Raw genomic sequence first — 22,564 nt, forward strand, 5'->3', positions numbered from 1 at the left:
TGAGCTTCAAAAATGTAGTGCCGTGCTTATTTTTGAAATCCTGAGGAAAAAGGATGGGGAAAATAGATTTCCTGACTTCCTGGACCCCTACCGAGGAGGTTCCCTACGTTGCAGGGTTGGCCCAAGGCCATCTTCCCCTCCCACAACCTGATGGAGACTCTTTCAGGAGGGCTCCCTTGCCCTCCCCTCCTGCTGTAATGATGAGGAAAAAGGCTTTGTCGAAGTTGTTAAAAGAGAAAAACTTAGGGGAAGATTGGCTTGAAATGAAGAACCTTAGTGTGATCCCCAAGTCAGGGTCAGCAAGTTTCACAGAAGTGGGTGTGGATGGAGCCTTGAGTGTGACTCTTACATTGGGACAGCCCGGCAGCAAATAGGAAACAGAAGGCGTGAAGCTGAGGCTCCCTGAGGAAGTCTCTGCTGGGAACCCTTCTTCCGCCTGAGAGCACCAGGCTGTGGAGAGGGTGCTAGGCTGGCTCACTGTGGTGCCCGTTATTCTGGCCTTAAATGGGCTTCCATCATGAACAGCTTTGTACATAACTTCCAGTTCCTCTCTTACATTTCCTTGGGCACCCTCATAAGCTTCCTGTGTCAGAACTCATGACCTATTGATTTCCCTGTAAGGAAATTTCTTCCCTCAGCTCCTATTTCTGGAGCTCTCTAGACCTTTTCCCTGACCACCTTGGCGGAGGGAAAGCTTTCCTGATATCCCTCCTTCACTCTTTGTTCCCTTAATAGTGCATGGTGTGAGCTTAATTCCAACTCCTTTTATTTATTCATCTGTTCGGTGCCTGTTTCTGCCATTAGTCTGTGAATTCCAGAAGGGCATGTCTGATCATTCAAGTGCTGATTCCAGGGCCAAGCACAGAGCTGAGAACAGAGTAGGTGTTCAATACATGTTTGCCAAATAAATAAAGGAAGGAATGAAATGCCCAGCCACCCCTTGGGCAACAACAGATTTGGAAGAAAATTTCAATATACCCATGGAGCAAAGAATTATTAAAAGCCTTTGGAAAGAGGTTAATTCGATTTTTAAAACATTCTGGTAGAAGAATCCCAGGAGAAAAAGAAACATAAATAAGTTGGTTTGTGGAATTTCCTGGAAATATCTTAATGAGAGCATCCATCTGACATACAAGAGCTGTGGGAATGCTGTGTCTTTTATATGCTGCCTCTTATGAGCTCCATTTCCAACAGGATTATAATGACAAAAGTACTAAAATATCAGAAGAGTTTGGTTTTCAATTATCCTGAAATTACACTTATGGCTTTGGAAGGACTGTCATGGCAATGTTCACATCTTGGCCACTTTGCTACTTCTCAGCATGAGGAAAAAAAAAAAAGTAAAAAATCTGGTTATTTATTAACCATTCTAGTAAAGATGTGAGAGGAGAGGTTGTAAAAGTTATTGGCCAATGTTACATACCAATTTTACCTCAATAAAAAAAAAGTTATTGGCCAGACTAGGATTTATTTTACAACACTAAATTTCATTTATTTAAGATATCCCTATGCCCCACAACCATAGAATATCTGAATCCGAAAACTCAGCTCCAGATTGACACAGTGGTACTTGTAGCTATGATCGGCTGGGATGAGGCCTGGACCTGGTGGAGTCAATTGCAAGTTGCTTCACTGACCTGCTGGCTGGGGACCTTACCGTAAGCTTCAGGGCTATTATTAGGGCTACAGAATAATTTGAACACAGAAAGCAAATCTACTCCTTGGAATATGGCCAAGCATCCATATAGGGGAGAAACTATGGCAAATCACACTGGCAAGGGAGGAAAAGAATATTCTCTTTCATCGTAGTTTTTATATAAGTGAAGCCCAATTAGAATTCATTCATTCAGTCATTCACTCACTCATTCACTCATTCATCCCAACTCAAAACTGTAACTGTGAATGTGTGTGGTAACTAACTGCAGTGTAGCACTTCTCACTTTGCCCAGTATTGCAGGACCATGAAAACTATCATGCAAGCTGAAAGGGTGCAAAGTGATCACCACTATTGAAGGGGAAAATTATGGTTGTTCCATGACCTTTAAGAAATCTACCAGTTATAAATGTACAGGGAAATGAAAAAGATAGTAAAACTGATATTTGTCTAGTATGCTGTAAATTTAAGATGTTAGAAACATTGAGAATTAATGCAAAAAAACTCATATCAAGAGTCAAGGGCTTGTCTTCTCATCATATAACAATACAGAGCAGACGTCCTTTCTATGTCTGGGCAAAGTATCAAACTTTTTCTCAATTTTGATCAGTTTCTACCATTTTATCCTTCATTCTTTGTATGTCAATGTGAAGTGTTGCCAAAAGTTCCTTTAATGTGAACTGGTTTGCCAGCACCACTTCTTCTGGAACATCATCATGTTTTTGGTCATCACCACTGTGCTCATTTATGTTGAAAATTTGTCTTCACTATGTCCCTCTGGCCGCATACATAGATTATATCCAATGAGAGTGATGTTAACATTCCACGGTCAGCTATGTCTTTTGTAACCCCATTGACGTCTGATTTGAATTTGACTTCCAGTGTAATCACTTTTCAGTTCTTTGCTACACTTTTATCTTTTCTGGCTAATTCTCCCTTTTGATTACCCATATTTGTAAAATGTCACATGGGTTCATCACTGGGAGACAAGGAGGCAACACGACTACTATCTTTACTGTCTTCACGTGAACTCAGTAACAAACGTGTAGTGACCCATCACCAAGGCCCTGGGGAAGGAGTGACATAAAATGTCACTGATCGTGATGTAAAATCTGTTTTTTTTTTTTATGAAGTGACATGATAAACCAAAAGCAAGCGGTGAAATGTATACTTTATGCAATTACAGTTTACATATTGTGGAAACTAAAGTTTAAACCGTGTCTTTGGTGGACTGGTGTTATATAACTAAATATGGTAGTAAGCGAAGTTCATGTTTACTGGTGCTCTGCAAAATAAGGACTGCCCCATATAATGGGGAGAACAAGAGAATGTCTTGGAGATACCCTCCCAGTCTGTGGAGTCAAGAAGCCTTCTTGAAGAAGGTGATATGCAAGCTGAGACTTGATAAACGAATAGGAATTGGTCTAATGATGGAAGAGTGTAGGGAAGATTGTTCCAGGCAGAGGTTAGAATATGTATAAAGCTTCCCAAGTAAGACAGCGCTGGGGGTGTGGGTTGGCAGCTGTGGTTGTTTCAGGTGGATTGTGGGAGGTAACCCCAGTCCATGCCTTGGCTGTCCTCACCCCCGCAGGCTGTTGCTCTTGGTTACCAGTCAGCACAGGCTGCTGTGGGTGGGAAACCTCAGACGCTCTGTTTTGGGACAGTCATACCAGGGCACTCTGCTGCCTTCTCCACATAGAGAGGCCCACCTGTGGCAGCTGAAAAAGTCACCAGGAAAATGGAACCAGACCAAACAAGATGACTTTAGATACTGGTTTGTGTACATGATACAGCAAACACCAATAATTCAGAAGCAAATACTCTAAGTACAGGATGATGTAAAGCAGAAAGAAAATCCCTTTCACAAATCAGAATTCAGCAGGTTGGTTGAAACCTTTAAATGACAAACTACATATCTAGTCAAGATAAATGCAGAATACAGTATCTTTCTTATTCTATTTGGCTAAAATCTCAATGGTTATTGTGAGCCACCCAGCCCGGGCAATGCATTGAAAATAATCTCATCTAATTTCCACAACACTCTTAAGAGGCAGCTATGATTATCCCCCTTTTACAGATAAGGAAACTGAGGTTGAGCCACCATAGAGTCACAGAGCTTTGGATTCAAACCTAGGATTTATTCCAAAGCCTGTGCTTTTAGTACCACCAGCATGTTTAATTAATTAATGAAAATAAACACAAATGTCAAATTGAGAGATTATTTTAAATAAGGCAAACAGATCAAGATAAATGCTAGAGATCAGAGCATGAATGCTCCATCCTTGTTGGAACACTGAGACACAGAGAATGCTTAGGAGAAGTAATTTTAAGAAAAGATCAGTGAAAATGAGTGGAATCCCAGGCATGAGCAATGAATTCAAGATTCCATTGGGAAAGCAAAACAATGAGATTATCTCAAATACTGAGTTAACAATGAGATTTCACCATCTGCATTCTAGCCATGAGTAAGACATTTATTTGAATTAGATAAGAAGATATAGTGTCATTTGAAGGAGGCCCAGTAAATTTAAGGAAATAAATGAAACTGGTAATGATCTCACACCTTATAAATCTAAACATGGGACCAAGGTTAGACACAGAGACCTAGTGGTTGATGAATGAGCTTGGATGCTGCCTTTTGGACTGTCTACTGCAGACTGGACCTGATTTTTGTGTTTCCTTTCTCTAACCAAGGAGATTAAGGAAGAATTAATTCAGTTCCCTTTAAACCAGAGCACAGGAGCAAAAAAGCAACCTTGAACCTCCCTTCCTCAAATAACAGCTCTGTTGGCTATTTAATCACTAACCGAGTTGTGTAACTTGTCTATGACAAAATGGTAAAATACCTATAATGTGGAAACCTGCCAGAGCAATCCTTCATAGGAAAGGGAGGGGAAGCCCTTGGTGGCTCACATGCACCTGCTGCCTCCATGTCCCTTGCTTCCGGCCCTCACTTGCTGTAATTGCTTCTGTGATAGGCTGGAACATGGGAACAGTTCTAGATCTAGACCGAGAGTGAAGTCACTGAAACATTTTAGGATGCTCTGCTTCCTTGCTTTTTGCTCCGGGGCTAACATGTAGCCCCGGACCAGGCACATCATCACTGGTGCTCCAACAAGATGCAGTGTTAGTGAGGATAGACCTATGTGCACAGAGAGCACACTGATGGTCTCCAGAGGGGAATGGGGTGGGGGTGGGCAAAATGGGGAAGGGGCGTGGGAGAGACAGGCTTTCATTCCATCATGGAATGAACAATTTACAGGAATTAAAGGCACAGTACAGGGAATATGGTCAGGGGTGCTATAATAGCATTGGATGGTGACAGATGGCAGCTATGCTGGAGGTGAGCACAGAATAACATACAGAGTTGCCAAATCACTGTGTACACCTGAAACCAATGTATGTGTGTCATGGTGTGTCAACTGTGCCAAAAAAGACCCTCTAGGTAGCACTGGAAAAGACTTGTGAATTCATAAGATATTCAGCAGATACTAAAAGAGTGATAATAAAAAAAAATGTTAGTAAGGAGTGAAGGAGTGAAGGTGAGGTCCTGTCTGGTCTGGCTTCTACTTCTGGTTTGGCCTTAGCTCACGCCTCCTCCTCCCTTGCTTGACCTGACACTTCGCTTTAGACATGGGCATTTTGAGTAGAATTTATCTGAGCTTTTCTTCCCTTCCCTAATACCCCAAACTTTTCATTCTTCATTTTCAGTTTAAGCTTCATTTTCTCTGGGAAGCTTTCCCAGGTCATCTGAACTCTGTTTGTCTCCTTGTCACAAGCTCCCATGGCTCGTGTGCTTCCCAGCAGTGCCCACGCTTCCATCTCCCCCGCAGGACTGGAGGGTCTGAGGGCAGGTGCCCTGTCCCCACCATATTCCAGCAGCGGCACAGTGCCTGGTGAATGGTGGCTTTCTTCATTTTCATTTTTTTTTTTTAATTTTTATTGATTTATGTATTATAGTCACAGAGAGAGAGAGAGGCAGAGACACAGGCAGAGGGAGAAGCAGGCTCCATGCACCGGGAGCCCGACGTGGGACTCGATCCAGGGTCTCCAGGATCGTGCCCTGGGCCAGAGGCAGGCGCTAAACCGCTGCGCCACCCAGGGATCCTTCATTTTCATTTTGAAAAAGATATTATAAGATATTTAAGACATGCCTCAACGCATAAAAAAATATCACAACCCCCAGGTCCTGACTGAAGATACAAGTTGAAATCCCTGCTTAGCGCTCCCTGACCACACTCTGCTCTCTAGAGGCGATGAATTGTGGATTCAGTGGCTACTATTCTTGCACATTTCTTAATACTTTCCCTAGACATATATACAAACTTTATTATTTTGCGTTTTCATACTTTATTGCAGTCTACTTATTGTTCTGGAAATGGCATGTTTCTTTCAACTTTTTGTGATTCATTTCTACCATTGCATTTGGCTGGAGGTCATTTATTTTTGCTATTGTGTACTATTCCATCACATGACTACCCTGCTAATAATCTGTTCACTCGTGCATGGAGTATTTTCTAAATTTTTGCTATTACAAAATGCCACAAATGTCCTTGTACTTGCAGTGTTTTGTTTTTTTTGTTTTTTGTTTTCTCTTGGATAACACTGTGGTCTCCAGTACAGTGGGAGTTTTCATTGTTCATCTGTTGAAACTACCCTGTACTTGGTCTCCGAAAGCTGTACAAGAGGCAGGGACCTGGATGACCCAGTGAATGTCTGTGTGAAATGTCTATCCATGACAGACTGATAGGCTTCTCCTCAGAGAAGCCACGTGGAATAGTGGCAAGAAAAAGTCAAGCTGAGGTAGATTCCATCACCCACTCAACTGGCTGGCAGCTAGGCTGCACTGGAAATACAAAGCCTCAGCTTTCATTCTGTAGAAATGGACTAAGAGTCTCCCTCCCATCCACCTATCTCATAAGGTAGTTACAGTGATCAAATGAAATAATGTTGCTTAAAAGATTTTGGAAGCCTGACGACATTGGAATATCAGCAACCAAGTTTCATTAGGTGGAATATGGCAAAGGAGTTAAAATAAGGGATGCCTGGGTGACTCAGTGATTGAGTGTCTGCCTTCGGCGCAGGGCATGATCCTGGGGACCGGGGGATCCAGTCCCACGTCGGGCTCCCTGCATGGAGCCTGCTTCTCCCTCTGCCTGTGTCTCTGCCTCTCTCTCTCTCTCTTTCTGTCTCTCATGAATAAATAAATAAATCTTTAAAAAAAGAGTTAAAACATTACAAGAATATGAAATAATTTATTATTTCCTATACTTAAATTTGTTATCCTCTACAATTTATCATCCTCTATCTACATTGAGTGGGGTATTCTAGAAATATCTTACTCCAAAGAAACAGACTGGGGAAAAATCAGACTCTTGAGAGATATCTGTTTGGATCCGTAGAGATATCTGTTTGGATCTGTGGGTTTCCACTGCCCATAACATCCTACCAAGTCAAGGTGGTTCCAGAAAGATATTTGTTGCAAAGATCGTGTCTTCATGCTCAGGTACACGGGTATTTTTTTTTTAAGATTTTATTTCTTTATTAATGAGAGATAGAGAGACCCCCCCCCCCCAACACACACACAGAGGCAGAGACACAGGCAGAGGGAGCAGCAGGCTCCTTGCAGGGAGCCTGATGTGGGACTCGATCCCAGGACTCCAGGATCACGGCCTGGGCTGATGTCAGGTGCTAGACTGCTGAGCCACCCAGGGATTCCCAGTACACGTGTATGTTGAAGTTAGAGAGGTGGAATGGTTAAAATATGGGTTTTAGAATGCAAAAGACATGGGTTCAAATATTGGCTCTATTTTTTTTTTTTTTTTAAATTTTATTTATTTATGATAGGCACACAGTGAGAGAGAGAGAAGCAGAGACACAGGCAGAGGGAGAAGCAGGCTCCATGCACCGGGAGCCCGACGTGGGATTCGATCCCGGGTCTCCAGGATCGCGCCCTGGGCCAAAGGCAGGCGCTAAACCGCTGCGCCACCCAGGGATCCCTCTATTTTTCTTTAATCAGGAGGATACATAATCTTGTAGGACTGCAGAGGAGATGAAATGGGCTTACGTATGTAAAGCAGTGCGCTCAGCTCTTCAGTGAGTGGCTCAAAACCAGGCTTTGTGGATATTTCCCAATAGGTGAGGCAAGGTTGCTGGGCTTTTGTTCCACTCACATGATCTCAAGCTATCTCAATTTAACTCCCTTTCATTTTTTTGTTTTTTCAAGTGTGAGTGCAGGATTTCTGTCAGGACCTTCAGCTCTCATAATATCTATTGACACTTTCTCCAAAATGACTAAGGTTTGTTCAGAGAAGCAAATAATGCTGCCACTATCATGAAGTTTTAAAGGTTCTGAATTTTTTTGACCTGCAAGTAGCCTTCTGGTTTGGAAACTGAGAAAGAGCAGCCTTGTTCCTTTGTCTAATTACTTTAATTACTTTAGCAAGGCACCAAAGAGAGGGTTTCGCATGACTTCCTAAAGTCCAATGTTAGTCAGGCAATCTTAGTCTCCTGCAAATGCTAGGAACAGATAAAATTAAAACCCAGTATCAGAACTCTGGGTTCCTACAGAATTCTTGCTCTCCATATCTGCTTCACCAGAAATCCTTCTGTTCTATTCTTATGGTCATAATGAGTCAAAGAATAGATTTGCTTTGTCCATCGCACACTGATGTCTGGGTTCCTGGGAACTGGCTGGCTTCGCTAGCACACTTTTCTCCCTATAAGCACATCTGTAAAGGTCTCTCCATGACTAAGGAGGAGGTGAAAGAGCAGGGAGGAGGGAGGACAGAACAATGTCCTTTCTATTCTCATCATCTGGGGAGGCTTCCTGGAGGGCATATGCCTGGAAAAGATGGGTGGGGTGAGCCCATGGAATGCTGCTGCCAGAGATTGCTTTTGTTGCTCTGTATCCTTCACTTGTTCACTCGAAGAGGTTCATTAAGCTCCTGCTATTGGGCATAGGGCCTTGGGAGCCAGACTCCTGGGTTTAAATCCCAGTTCTGCCACTGAGCAGGTGTGTGATCTAAGGCAGTTTTAACTTCTCCGTATCTCAATGGGCTTATCTGTAAAATAGGGATAATAACAGTACTTGTTTCATAGGGTAAACCATTGGGCTTAAGTAAATTAACTCTATATCTATCTCTGTATCTTTCAACGGTAGCTGGGCCATTGCGAGCATTCAACAAATATCATCTGTTATTATTATTCTCTGCTAGAGACTGCATTGGTATTAAAAATAATCGTCCTGTAAAATTTAAAGACAGAGCTTTTCTGATGAGCTCATCAGTTCTTCAGGGTTAAGAGGCTTTTCTTTCTTTTTTTAAAATAAAACAAAATCACTGAAGTTGTAATCTTGGCCATGACAAGCCCCTCACGCTTGGAAGGCTGAAGCCTAGAACTGCTCTGGGAGGCAGACACCAAACTATGTTTAATGGTAAAGAAAATAAATGCTATTATGTATTTGCTAAATAAGCCATCCTTTCCAAATGGAAAACATCAGTCATTTCATTTTGCCACTGAGCTTGGCCAATGCCGTTGGAGCAGCACAAATGGAATGTAATATAAAAGTGTACACATAATGTACTGTTCTAAATTCAAAAAGTGCATTTCTCTTACATGGCTATTCCCCGAAAATTTCAGAGAGATGATGCATGGAATGAGGTGGTTATTAAGCTAAAAATGAACAACAGTAAAACAGAGGACAGATCGAAAGCCCTGAAAGAGTTGAAGGGAAACCATTAAATGCAGGTGATAGGAGATGGAGGGGGATTTTAAGAAATCACAGTTGCCTGCTTACTTCAAGGAAAGATTGTAGCCTGGATTCACAGACAGCAATCTTCAGAGAAACAAACAAACAAACAAACGGCCAGAGATGGAGAATTTACACATTTGCTCAATAGCACATTGTTCAGAAATGCTTCTAAGAAAATGACTTTTGTGTAACCTGAATTCCTCACACGGCAGCCAAAGTCTGCCTTAAAGTTGCTGCTGTGACTATAGAAAAAAAAAGACCTCACATAACTAGAATTCTTCGGAATGGGTTGGGTTTATTGTTGCTGTTTTTGCTGTTCTGCTTAGCTTGGCCTATGAAGAAAATTTATTTCAAGCTTTCTGCTCCCAGACTTCTGGAGGCTGGGGTAGGTAGAAGCCTTGGTCTCAAACTTCTCTGAAGAATTCAGGAATCTACAGCCTTTAGGAGGAAGCCTCCTTCCTTAGGAGGAAGATGATTATGACCGGGCAGGCCTGTAGATGCAGAGAGTTGTGAAGACCTGACCTAACCTTCCTTGGGACTCGGCAATCTTGGAAGTAGTGCATTTTATGGGAGGAGGAGGAGTGGAAAGACACTCAGTATCAGAGCCTTTCCTTGGAGCTGAGAGTAAAAAGGGAAAAGAAAAAACGCTGTTCCAGTAAACTTGAGGGTTGTGACACTACTTCTAGTTCATATGAATTTTTTTTTTTTTATGAGAGGGAGAGAGAGTGAATCCTAAGCAGACTTCCTGCTGAGCACAGAGCTGGCCTGCAGAGCTCAATCCCAGGACCCTGAGATCCTGACCTGAGCTGAAATCAGGAGCCTGATGCTTAACTGACTGAGCCACTCAGGTGCCCCTAAATTTTAAAAAATATATCTGAAATATAACATATACCATAAATTTCCCTATTTAAATCATACAATTCAATTTTTTAATATACTCATAGTTTAATATACTCACAACCATTACCACAATCAATTTTAGAACATTTTCATCACTCCAAAAAGAAACCCCATACTTATTAGCAGCCACTTCCCATCCCTATACCCCATCCCTCTCCCAACCTCAGGAAACCACTAATCCACTTTCTATCTCTATACACTTGCCTATTCTGGACTGTTCACATAAATAGAATCATACAAAATGTGGTCATCAGTGATTTGCCTCTCTCACTTGGCATAATGTTTTTAAGATTCATGGATATTATTAAAGGACGTGTCAGTACTTTACTTCTTCTTGCTGATGTATAATATGTCTTCATATAGATATGATATATTTTATTTATCAGTTCATCAGTTGATGAACATTTAGATTGTTTCCACTCCTCAGTTATTACTGATAACATTTATGTGAACATTTGTGTATGAGTTTTTATGTAGACATGCTTTTATTTCTCATAGATACCTTAGAATCTGTACCCAGTAGAATTGCTGGGCCATCTGGTAGCTCTCTGTGTACCATTTTGAGGAGCCACCAAACCATTTTCCAAAGTACTTGCACAATATTTACATTTCCATCAGCAATGTACATTTCGATCTCCACATCTTTGTCCAATATTTATTATGGCCACTGAATGAGAGGGAAATGGTATCTTATGGGGATTTTGATTTTCTAGTCCCTAATGATTGATGATATTGACTAAGCATTTTTTCCTGTGCTTATTGGCCATTTGTATACCTTCTTTGGAGATAGATCTATTTAAATCCTTTCCCCGGGTTGCCTGGGTAGTGTAGTTGGTTAAGCTTCCAACTCTTGGTTTCAGCTCAGGTCCTGATCTCAGGGTCCTGAGATCGAGCTCCATGTCAGGCTCTGTGATCAGTATGGAGTCTGCTTCAGATCCTCTCGATCCCTCTCCTTCTGCTCCTCCTGCATATGCTCTCTTTTTCCAAAATAAATAAATATGGGCAGCCTGGATGGCTCAGTGGTTTGGTGCTGCCTTCAGCCAAGGGCATGACCCTGGGGACCCAGGATCGAGTCCCACATCAGGCTCCGTGCATGGAGCCTGCTTCTCCATCTGCCTGTGTCTCTGCCTCTCTCTCGCTCTGTGTCTCTCATGAATAAATAAAATATTTAAAAAAACAAAATAAATAAATCTTAAAGTGTTAAAAAAACTTTTCTCATTTTAAAATTGGGGTATTTGTCTACCACTGAATTGTAAGAGTTCTTTTTATATCCTGGATGTCCCTCATCAGATATATATGATTTATAATATTTTCTTCCATTCTGAGAGATGGCTTTTCAATTTCTCAAAAGTATCCCTTGAGGTAACTCAAATCATTTTTAATAAACTCTTTTTAATAACTGTTTTTAAATTTGCTGAGGTTCCATTTGTTTATATTCTTGACTGCTTGTGCTTTAGGCACCAGCTGTAAGAAACTGTTGTCTATTATAACATCACAAAGATTCACCCTTAGATTTTCTTCTAAGAGTTTTATAGTTTTAGCTCTCACATTTAAGTCTATGATCCATTTTGAGTTATTTTTGTGTATAATGTCAAGGAGGGGTCCAACTTCATTCTTTTGCATGTGGATATCCAGTTTTTCTAGCATGATTTGTTGAAAAGACTAGTCTTTCCTCATTGGTTCATATACTTTAAAAAATTATAGCCAAATATTAGAAAAACAGCTATAAAACCTATCTGTTCGTATTATATCTGGAAGAAAAATAGATTTGATAGGTTTTTTTCCCCCTCCCTAGTACACTGTTTGACTTTGGACCAAGCAGTTTTCATGCCTTTGTCCACTTGTTTTATTCATTTATCAGTCATATATTGAATGTCTATTGGGCAACACAGTAAGTAATTTGATAGTGGGTGGGTTTAAACTGAGGCTAGCTCCACTTTCAGTAGGGAGAATGACACAAAGAGGTATGCGAGAAAAGACGAGGACAGTGGATGGTTGTTTTAATAGATTCTTATATCTCCTGTTACTATTCCTCTCCAACATGCCAATATTGGTACATCAAGGCCTTCAAAAAGGCTGTTTCTCTCTATCTGAAATGCTTTTCCCTTTTCTCCTTTCCTGGTTAGCAACTACTCACTTCAGCTCTAAAGGGAATCATCATTTTCTCAGGGAAGATGTCCTGATTCCCCAGGTCTATTGCTCCTGTTCAACACAAACACAGGGCTCTCTACCTCACCTGTGTAGTACTTTCCATATTGGTAATGAAATAATTAGTCAGGTATTTAGTGGCTTAATGTCCATCTCCTTGATTGTTGTGATTGCTTATTCAGGGTGGGTACTATGTCTATCTTTTCATGCTTACTGTTACATAGAGCTTGAGAGAGCAAGCTCCGGAGTCAACAGATAGACGTGGTGAAAAGCTCAGCTATAGTTAAAAACTGTGAATCTTTATTTCCCTGTCTATAACATGGAGGTAATAATGGCACCTACCTCACAGGGCCTTTGGGAGAATTAATGAATAACTCATGGAGCTTCCGGCATGGTGCTTGGCACACGGCAGTCAGATGCTTGGAATCTACTGAGTGAATGAATACAACAGCCCTGTGGGGGAATCTGTCACCCTTGATGGACCCGGGTGGGAAATGAGCACTTCAATGGAGGTTGGGAGAGAAGGCTTAATGATTGAGTGGCACAATGACTCCTTAATATTCTGGAGGAACACATGTTCCCTCAGTGTCCTGGGTAGAGGTCAAATCACTCTGATAAGAAAGGTATGATGTCTTTCAGAGGCATCGTCTGTAGACTCATTAAAAACAATTAGACAAACTATATTTTTTATATTTCCACAGAACACCAAGCAACCAATTTGGCTAATTTAAAGAAAGATTTTTTCTGTGCCAACATTATTGTAGCTTAGTGTTCAACACATGGCTTAGGAAGGGAGGCTCTGGAGTCCAATTGCCTGGGTACCCGCCCTAGCTCCTCCACTTAGCATTTAGGCAAGTTATACAACCCCACTGAGCCTCAGTTACTCTATCTGTAAAATGGAATCATTAATCATACCTTCTTTGTAGGGTTGTTGAGAGGACTCAGTAGGATGGTGTACTTAGCTCAGTGCCTGGCACATCCCACAGGCTCCCAGAACTTGAGTTCCTTCCAGTTGTTAGCATTGGAAAGGCTCTGGTTTCTGGTTATGAGAGATCTAAATCCCAAAGTATTAGTTTCATTAAGCTCTTGACAATCTTCCAAGGAAAATGAGAAACAAACAGCATATAAAACACCCATTTAGTGCTATTTTATTGTAAGTGACAGTTAATCGGATTGCCAAATTTTCCATTCATTCCCAAGAAGTCATAATTAGGAAAACAAATACTGTGTGTGTGTGTGTGTGTGTGTGTGTGTGTGTGTATTACTTGGGGGTGGTTAAATTCAGCCAACTTCTTTTTGTCTGAGTTTACAGAACATGAAAAAAGTCAGTCTCTGGAGGATTTCAATTGTTCCAGATTAAGGTAAAAAGTCAGTTTCCATTTATACTATTTCTGATCCTCAGAGAAATTTCTTTGGGCATGAGGCCTTCCTCAGTCATTTTTCTTGCTATCCCAGAAGGAAGCTAAGAGCCCTGCCCTCAGTCCTTCTCTCTCCCTCCCTCCTTCCCTTCCCCCCTTTCATTCCTTCTCTCTCTGATTTTCTGTAAAGTGACAGCACTACTTCTCAGTGTCAAATGGGGATAACTGAGACAACCAACATCGACTTCATAGGGCTGTCGGGAGAACTCAACGAGACACGTGGCTTCCTTAGTGCAGCGTGTACAAGTGTCTCTCTGTGTGACTTGATTCCTATTACCATTTGGAAAAAAAGCAAGTTACCTATCTTGTTCCTTTCCTCTTGATTCTCCCAGTTTTGTTTTGCAGACTCCATGCCTTGGGAACAACGTGCCTGGATTTCTTCCCCAGTTCTTTCCAATGAGGGGAGGCTAGCAGCTTTCAGCAATGGAAGTGAATTGCTAATAAGTGATTTGTGTATGAACTCCTTGGGAGTCAGGCATCAGGCCAGCATCTCAGACTAGAATTGGTTCCCAGCTGGGATGTGCTCCAGGCATTGGTTAGTGTCTGCCTGGGGCCTGGCTGCCACTGTCATGTTAGAACTGTCCCAAGGGTGCTGGGGCAATGGCCTTCACCATGCCGCAGACAGGCAAAGGCAGGCACAGAAGCGAGAAATGTTTCCATAGGGACGGGTCAATACCCCCGGGGTCAATTGCGAGTGCCTGCAGCTTTGTGCATCACATTAACTAGCATTGCATGGTTCTCAGGTTCAATGTTCTAAATTGATGCACGTGGAAAAGCCAAATTCAATTCCTCACCCGTCAGTTGTGTAGCCTACTGGAGAGGGTTCTCGCTATCTGCCTCTCTGTCCCTCAGGATGAGGGTGATAGGAACTGTAGGAAAGATGTTCCCTTTTCTGATTCCAGCCCCGAGCCTCACCAGGGAGAACAGTGGCCCCTAAAACTACAGAGAGTATATGAATGGCCTTGTTAGATACAGAGTTCCAAGACCTGCCCCCAAGACTCAGACTCAGTAGGCCCGAGGGGAGACCAAGAGACTGGATCTTGGAGGAGCCCCTTGGGTTTAGCACTTCTGTTATCCTTTCCTGGCTCGTAGTCTGTTTGATCTCCCTCCAGCAGGGAGGAGGCTGTTGGAAGGCAGGACCTTGTCTACACTGCTTACTGCTATATCCTTGTGGACTGCTTTTGAAAAGGGAGTGAACTGAATCCAGCACCTCTCAAGCTTCAATATGTACACCAGTCAGCTGAGCCTGTTAAAAGGCCCACTGTCATTCAGTCTGGAGCATGGTCCAAGAGTCTGCATACCTAACCATCTCCAGGGCAGTGCTGGAGGTTGCACTTTGGGGAGGCAAGGTGGAATCTCTGAGTGCAACTGGGGTCAGATCACTTGAATTTGAATCCTGCTTCTACCCGTTGCTAGTGGGGAGATCTAGGCGGTCTTTTTTTTCCTACAAAACATGAGATCTTCCTCAGAGGGTTCTTTGGGGGCACTTAGAAGGCACATGGGAAGCACTTGGCCCAGTTTATGGTGTGTCCTCTATTACAATGAACTCTTCTTATAATTGTTATGAGTAATTCCAAGAAGTTAAATCTCAGGTAATAATTTAAGAAATTGGCATTGTTTCTTATGCCAGAAAATTGGCATTTCATTTGGTATTATGGTCGCTGGACAGAGTCCAGCATGACACTGCATGTGTTCACATCCTGGCACCACCACTTATTAATTGCATGACTTTGGGAAAACTTCTTAACCTCTCTGGGCCACAGTTTGCTCATCTGAAATGGTCATAATAGTGGCACCTGCCTCCTGTGCTGGGAAGACTGGCCAAGATAATGCATCCAGACTCCTCACGCAGGTACCCGGCATCTGTGAGCCCCTTTCATGTTATTATTATTGATCACCTGTAGTTGAAGATTTTGGGTGTGAGGTTGTGAATTCCTGGGACCTCTGGCCTGGCTAATTCAAACTGTTGGTCAGGTGCATCAAATGTCTTTGACTAGCCATAACATGTCAAAACAGCTACCCCCCTTCAGCTATTCCTCTGGAATAATCACAGCGGCATTTATTAGCTGTGTGCCTTTGGAGAAAAATTTACCATCTGTGGACCTCAGTTTCCTAATCTGTAAGTAGAAGAAGATAATAGCAGCTGCCTCACTGCATTATGGTAAGCATACAAGGCAAAGAATAATTAAAACAAAGTTTGGCACGTGGTAAGTGCTCAGTGGATGTTAGTTATAATAGCAATTACTATCACTGTTGGATTATCATTACATTACAATATGGTATGCAAAGCAGGCATCAGCTATGATAATCACTGTATTATGATGCAGTTATATATTATATAAAATGCATGTTATATAATAATTAATATCATATGCTGGTGCTTGTAATTATGCTTTTTTTGCCTGAAAATGCCTTTATTATTATTATTTTTAAAGATTTTATTTATTCATGAGAGACACACACAGAGAGAGAGGCAGAGACACAGGCAGAGGGAGAAGCAGGCTCCATGCAGGGAGCCTGATGTGGGACTTGATCCCGGGTCCCCAGGATCACACCCTGGGCTGCAGGCGGCGCTAAACTGCTGTGCCACCGGGGCTGCCCTGAAAATGCCTTTATAAATTTGAAAACTGTGATAAACGCACATAGCATAAAATTTAGCATTGTAACCATTTATTAAAGATTTATTTTATTTATTATTTATTTGGGAGAGAGAGATTGAGAGATAGTGAGAGACAGCATGAGCAGGGGGGGAGATGGAGAAGCAGGCTCCCCACTGAGCAAGCAGTCTAACATGGGGCTCCATCCCAGGACTCTGGGATCATGACCTGAGCCAAAGGCAGATAGCTGCTTAACCAACTGAGCCCCCCATGCGCCCTGCATTGTAACCATTTCTACAGGTATGGTTCAGTGGTACTAAGTACATTTACACTGTTGTGCCAGCATCACTACCATCCACCTCCATAACCCTTTTCCACTTGCAAAACCGAAACTCTGTACTCTTTATTTTTATTTTAAAATTTTTAAAAAGTTTTATTTGAGAGAGAGAGAGAAAGAGCACACACACACACACACACACACACACGATAGGAGAGGGAGACAGTGAATTTCAAGCAGATTCCAAACTGAGCCCAAGGCAGGGATGGATCTCATGACCCTGAGATCACAACCTGAGCCGAAACCGAGAGTCATTTGCTTACTCTATTGAGCCACCCAGGTGCCCCAAAACTCTGTGTCCTTTAATCAATATCTCCACATTCTCTCCTTCCCCCAGTGCCTGGCAACCACCATTCTTCCTTTTATCTCTATGAGTGTGTCTACTGCAGGTACATCATATAAGTGGAATCACAGAGTATTTGTCTTTTGGTGACTGATGGATGCCAATTAGCATGATGTCCTCAAGGTTCATCCATGTTGTAGCATGTGTCAGAATTTCCTTCATTTTTAAGGCTGAATAATATCCTATTGTATGTACACACCACATTTTGTTTATCCATTCCTATGTGGATGGACATTTGGGGTGTTTCCCCCTTTTGGTCATTGTGGATAATGCTTCTGTGGATGTGGGTGTGCAAAAGTCTCTTCAAGATGCTATTACATCTGAGGTCATAGAGCTGTATATGTTCTCACAACTTCTGGCCCTAGTCAGAAATATTTCTCCTTATACTATCCTACCCCATGTTAAGGAGAGAGCTAAGAAACAAATAAGCAACCGAAACATCTTTCATTTATTTATCCATGCCTTATCTATTCACTAATTCCCAATATTTCTTCAGCCATCTACCATGTGCAAGGCATTAGGTCAGGTACTGTCCAGCTTCGACAGGGACCAATATTCCATCTGCTATTGTGTGTAGAAAAGTTACATGCTTTTTATTCTTTCTCAAAAGGTGACCTGGGAGCTTCTCTGGTATTTGGATACAATCCAGCCTCATGCATGCTCAGAAACTTTGCTGGAGTCCCAGACTGAACAGCCCTCTCAGATGAGGCAGTTTTTCTACCCAGAGGATTCTAAAACAGTCTCAATCAAGACTTTGCAAAAACTGGGAGTCTGTTGAGGTCAAACCTGTTAAAAATTGTATAGAAGTAAAAACCTGTGGCCATACTTTTTGTCACTGAGAAACGTTATTTGGACCTTTTTGGGGGAAGGAGGGGGCATAGGTTATTTTGATTTAACTTTAGGCAAACCACACACATAAACTTCTACACAAGAGCACCTTCCAATGCCCAGTGTCTTAAACCTTCTGCGGTGAGCGGCCCAGCAGTGGCACAGCCTTAAGCTCTGGGGAGGAGCAGGGGTTGGCCTGTGAGTGCTCAAGCCCGGCTGGCCCGGGTTGAAAACCCAGGTCACTTAGAGGATGTGAGGCCTTGGACTCAGATCTTAATATCTGAATCCTAACCTCTCTCATTTGCAATTTCCCCATTAGTAAGATGAGGTGAACCACAGTCCCCAGCTCATAGGATTGCTGTGCAGATTTAATGAGCTAATACTCATAATGGGTCCGCTTGTCACAGGGCCTGGCACAGAATAAGTGCAAATTAATGTTGGATATCCATCACGAAAATGAATGTGTGCCATGCTCCCTGCCTGCAGCTGCACAGACCATTTTTAATCCCTCAAATATGCCACACTCTCGCTCTTCTGCTGGACCTCTGCCCATGCTCATCCCTCTCTCCCTCACTCCCACCCTGGCCCTTACTTGCCTTTCTAACCCTATTCATTCTTCACACCCCATCTTAGATATTTTCTCTAAGCAGACTCATCACCCCAAGGCTAGTTGCTTGTTTCTTTCCAGAGCTCCACGAATACCATGCATGGATCCCGGGCAGGCACCTACCCCCCTGCGCTGTCCCGCCGGTGGCTCACCCTCTTATTAAGCTGTGAGCTCCGCGAGCTCCAGGCCCATCCACCTTGTCTCTACAGGAGCCCAAGTGAAAGACAATCAAATGTGGACCTGTACGTGGCATGAGCTCGCACCGCAGGGACCTCTGATGTGGACGCCTCAACCTCCTGCACAGTGGAGACGCCCCTAGCACCCCATACCTCGTGATCCTCCCTCTTAGTCCTGGAAAGGGGTTTAGTCAGTTCCCAGGTAAAACGTCTACCTCCGCATGTATGGTGTTGTTGGCTACCAGAGAGCAGGCACCGGTATGATGGGACCCATGTAACTTCTCAGGACTCTGATTCAGTGTTTGGGTGGAGTGGTGAGGATTTTCACAGTAGTCTCTTGTCTGGGAGCTGCGGCCAGAAGCTCTGTCCACAGCACGCTGGACTGATTTGCCTTTTCTCTTCCTCAAACCCCTGTCTCAATCCTTATTAGCAATTCTTGATCCTGGTTCTCACAATGGCACATTTGTCTCCCTTTTATTCCAATGAATTATAATTAGTGATTGGGTTTGCTGGGTAGCTTATTTCTCAGAAAGGCTACGTTCTCAGTGATAAGACACTTCTGTGCTATTTCTATTCTATCCATCAACCTTCCTGCCAAATTAATTCCTCTTGGATTAATGTAAGAATCATAGCTCTAATAATAAACATTTTTTAAGTGTTTCTGTGTGCCAGGCATTTGGTGAGTGCTTTACATGGGTTATCTCATTTAATTTTTACAGCAACCCCATGAAATAGAAACTGTTAGCATTCCCTTTGCAGCTGAGGAAATTGAGGCACAGAGAGATTAAATAATGAGTTCAAGGCACACAGAAAGAAAGTGACCAAACAGGAACTGAAACTCAGGTCTGCATAACTTCAAAGGCTGTGCTCTTAGCCACGAAGCTCCATCACTGCCCTATAATTTTCAGTTATTATGATGTCCTGATTTGAAAGCACCAGGTACACTCAAAAATATACACTTTGTACCCAAAGTGACTTAGCTACTGTGATCTTACTAAACCCATGCTTTTCATATTACACCCTAGCTTGCATTTTGTCTTTGTTTGAAAAGTAAATGGGACAGACATATTTCATTTTTCTTGTCTTCTTCCTTTTGGAATCAGGCACTATTTTGTTTGTTTTGGATGAATGCAGAAGGTTATGAGATTGTCAATGGATGGTTAGCTGGACTGGTACCTGGCCAAGCAAGATTAATCTGATGATTGTGTTTTTATGAGAGCCACTTTGCTCCTCTTTGATTTCAGAGCTGACTGGCAGGCCTAACACACACCAGCCCGTTAGCAGAAAGTATTCTTGGATACAAGAGGAATGGAAGGGGCAGTGAAGTTCTGTGTGTAAACCCACTTCTATTATTGAAAAAAATATGCTCGTATGTTCTCTATATTGCCTCTGTCATCCCTGTGTGTGTGTGTGTGTGTGTGTGTGTAGACTGTGTTTTGAGATTAAGAGTGGGGAGAGAAGGGTGCCTGGGGGGCCCAGCTAAGTGTCTACCTTCGGCTCACCCAGGGTCCTGGGATCAAGCCCTGTAATGGGCTCCCTGCTCAGTGGGGAGTCTACTTCAGGGGTAGAGGCTTGTGCTCTCACTCTCTCAATAAAAAAAATCTTGGAAAAAAGAGTGGGGGAGAGGAGCGAAGGAGATAGTAAATCAGTAACTCCTACTTTTTGCTTTCAAAGTAAATTCTTTTGATTTACCAAATTCAGAAAATCAAGTTAAATAAATACAGCAACTTGTTCGTTCTTACTCAAATTGCTTTTATGTAAAAACTATGGTAGAGGAAGAGCTTAATACTTTTCAGGAACAAACAATAGGGAGTAATTGTTTAAATCTCAGATTCATTCATTCTTCAAATACTTATTATATGCTAGGCACCATGTTCAGCCCTGGGGTTGTAGAGGTAAATAAGTCAAAACGCCTGCCTTTGCTAAGTTTATGGTCTGTATACAAATACTTAGGGATGATGAATGAAATTGATTTAACATAGGAACATAAGAAAGCCAGAACTATTTCACAGGTATTATTGATACATGGTTGGTTGAGACCCTTAGCTGGAATGTGAAACAGTAGAAGCAGTAGTCTTTTGGCTTTGGTCTATATAATCTGTCATTAGGAAAGTATTTTCCATCTGGTTTGGTATCAACAGCAGCCATAGTTAATGTTCTATTGCCCTTTTCCCCTGTATAATTTGATAAATTATTGATTTATTTTGATTTTACCAGTCAAAATATGGGGAAAAAAACCCCACAAGAGGCTAACCATTGTTTTTCCTGTAAGCAACAGGCCACGGATTGTTGTTGTGGGAAGGATGAGAACCTGACAAAAGTGACCCTGCCATTAAATGGGAGATTCTAGGCACTCATATATGTGTTTCAGGGTTTGGGAAGATAGCTTTCAAATGACTTGGGTAGGCTTGTCATGGGCAGAAATTCTAAAATAGATCTAGTTCAAGAGACGCATAGATATTAAAGACTGTGATTCTGACTGCCCACTGTGAATAATTCTAATGAAGAGAAAAGGGAACATCTAAAGCAGGCACAGTGAATAGATTTAATCTCAAATGCCAACTAGATTGATTGGTAGCAGGAGTTGAAACACTATTTGAGAAGGATTCTGAACTTTATCTAGAATGCCATGGATAGCAGGCTAAATGCTAAATACACTGACGTTAGACCCAAATCCCCTTGTATAATGTAACTCCACTGGAGTGTTTGACTGAATTAGGATTCAGAATAATCTTACAATACTAAAGCATAAATCAAAGTCAACAAGATGAAGGCTTGTGAGGATAACTACATATTCACATATTCATGCACTTAAATTCAGAATTTGGTAATGGGTTACATTTTGGGATTGAGCAAACTTGGCTTAATAGAAGTCCATGAAAGAAGGCTGGACCCTAAGCTCCATATGAATCAACAAGATGGTGTACCTACAGAACATCCTAGAGCAATGGTGGGCTGATAGAGTTGAACAAGGTAGTTCATCATTACCCACTCCACTGGGACAGAATGTCAGTGTCTCTTTTTTCCAGTCTACTGCTTTGCTTGTAGACTCGAGGGTGTGGATATAGTCCAAGTTTTTGGACTTGAACATTTTCTCCTTCTGAGAATAGGAAGGAATATGCTTATATAGAAACAAAGAGGGAAGGGGCCTAGAGCAGGAACTCTTTGCCTTTGAAATAGGCCAGATTTGGAATCAGTTGAAAAAAAAAAGTACATCAAATGATTTTTGCAAATATATGGGTTTTTGAAAAGCTTGAAATGCATTTTGCCCCAACTGCTCTACCCTTAAAACATACCCACATGCACTTCAGGAGGAATTTCATCCATATGGTATATACATTGGCAGTTAACTCATCAAGATCACTGTTGTGTCAGAACTATTTGATTTTCGACTTGCCATTTAAGTTGTTCCAAAAAACTCGTGAAAGCTGATTTTCTTGAGCTGGGATATGGAGTTTGGTAAAAGAAATAAGGAGAGTGTACATTTTTCAGTTTCAATTTAACACAGAGGGAACTTTCAAGAATCTTCAGCTTGCTGGAATCTGTTCTTTTAAAACCAGTCTGGCCTTTGCCACCATCTTAGAAAGATGATGATGATGATGATGATGATGATGATTATGGTTATTGGGCTGATTGGGTTTGGGTTATTTTCTGATTGTTCCTGGAACAAACTTTTTCCTAATAAATATTGCATAAAAATAGAGCAGGCAGGGCAACCCTGGTGGCCCAACAGTTTAGCACTGCCTTCGGCCTGAGGTGTGATCCTAGAGGTCTGGGATCGAGTCCCAAGTCAGGCTCCCTGC

This window comes from Vulpes vulpes, chromosome 2 (assembly GCF_048418805.1).
Source record: "Vulpes vulpes isolate BD-2025 chromosome 2, VulVul3, whole genome shotgun sequence".
NCBI lineage: Eukaryota > Metazoa > Chordata > Mammalia > Carnivora > Canidae > Vulpes > Vulpes vulpes.